Genomic DNA, 1,784 nt, shown 5'->3' with positions numbered 1-1,784 from the left:
GGCCGTCTGTCCGTCCGTGCGCGGGAGAGGAGGGGGCGCCCCCGCTAGGGTCTGTCGGGTCCTCGTGGGCCTGGCTACGTGACGAGATGGGAGTGCGGTGGGTGGGGTGGAGAAGCCGGTAAGTCCCAGCGCCAGCGAGGGGTGCTGGATCAGGGGGCGACGATAGGCCGACTGGCAGAGCCTTCGAAATGAAGGGGGTGCGGTGGGGTGGGGGGCAAGACATGCTGACAGTCCTTCCCCCGGCAGCCAACGGGGAAACTGGGCCTAGAAAGGGGATAGGCCTTACCCATATGCCACAGCGCAGAAACGAGACTAGAACCCAAGGTGCCCCCTTCCCACCAGGCCTCGCCTCAGCCTTGGTAGGACCACCTGGCCCTGAGAATCTTCCTGTTCCTGAGCTGAAGTCCTCCATTGCCCTCAGGCAGGCTTTCCCAGGAGGAGCTGGCTCTTCCAGTGAATGCTGGACAGACACCCGGACCATGCCCGCTTCTCACTCCACAGCAACTCCCAGGTCATCTTCCGCTTGGCCTTCACCTTCTGTGGATCTGTCTCATCCTGAGGCTGTGACAGATGCCATCATTATTTCCATTTTACAGAAGAAACAGGCTTAGAGAAGCTGGGAGATTTGCCTAGGGCCGCCGAGAAGGCCGAGCCTGGGTATATGAGCACCCAGACCAAGCCCTCCCAGGTGGAAGTACTAGAGGGAGAAGGGGGGTCGCAGGGGATGTCATGTCCCTGGAGGCCCCATGTGCACCCACACAAGGGCCTCAGAGAGGCCCCTACGCAAGAGACTTAGAGGATGCCAATGCCCTGCCTACATCACACAGACCAGGTAGAGGTGATGCTGGGAGGTAGTAAGAGGTTAGAGGTCAGTGTGGGAGCTGGAGTTGGGGAGGAAGGCAGATGTGGACCCCAAATGTCAGCTCAAGAGAAAGCAGACAAATCCCACCCTGGAGAGAATTCTGGCCCCACGATGGGGCTTACTCAGTCCCTTAGCCTGGTATCTGGTATTTTCTCCAGGCTAATTTCAGCCAAAAATAGAATTCCACCCCCTATCTCCTAAAATACGCAAATGTTTTACCAAATCAAAGCACCTGGCTCATTTCTGTGTCCCCCTATGTTTATTTTTTCACCCTCTGGTGTCCCCATCTTCACAATGGAGTTTGGACACGGATCTGACTGAAAAAGTCCTGGGTAACAGTGGATCTGATTAAAAGGCAACAGTGCAGTAATGTCTGGGCTGGATGAAGCTCAATGCTGCCCCCTGGTGCCCAGACTGTTACAGCCAGTAAGTCGCAGGGAAAGGAGGCAGGAGGCACTTGAGGTAAAAAAATAAATAAAACCTCTCTGCCCAGCTCCCCGCTACCCCACCATCTCTGAACCTTTTAGACCTCCCTCTAAAGGGGAGGAAGAACAGAGCAGGAGCCCTGCTCACTGAGTGAGGGTAAGCCCCCAGGCTCCTCCAGCAGAGGTCTCAGACTGTGGTAAAGCCTGGAGAGGGATGGAGGCCATAGTGACAGCAGCAGTAGCTCAGTCCACCCTGCACCTGGACACCCCAGATGGTTTCTTCTATTTTAAGTGGAGTCAGGGCTGCCCTTCTAGTGTGACTCCTGGGGTCTTCAACTCAGTTAATTAAGCTCAGGCCTTTTTCTGCCTGAAATTCCACCATTTGTGTTCAGAGGAGGTCTTCAACAAATGTAGGATGGATGGATGGACTCAATCCCTTTGCACTGAGATATTATCTCCAGAAGGATTGTGCTGTCAAGCATAAGGGAGAATGAGTT

The sequence above is a fragment of the Myotis brandtii genome, unplaced genomic scaffold (assembly GCF_000412655.1).
Source record: "Myotis brandtii unplaced genomic scaffold, ASM41265v1 scaffold1631, whole genome shotgun sequence".
In the NCBI taxonomy this organism is placed as follows: Eukaryota; Metazoa; Chordata; class Mammalia; order Chiroptera; family Vespertilionidae; genus Myotis; species Myotis brandtii.
This window is presented reverse-complemented; position numbering follows the sequence as displayed.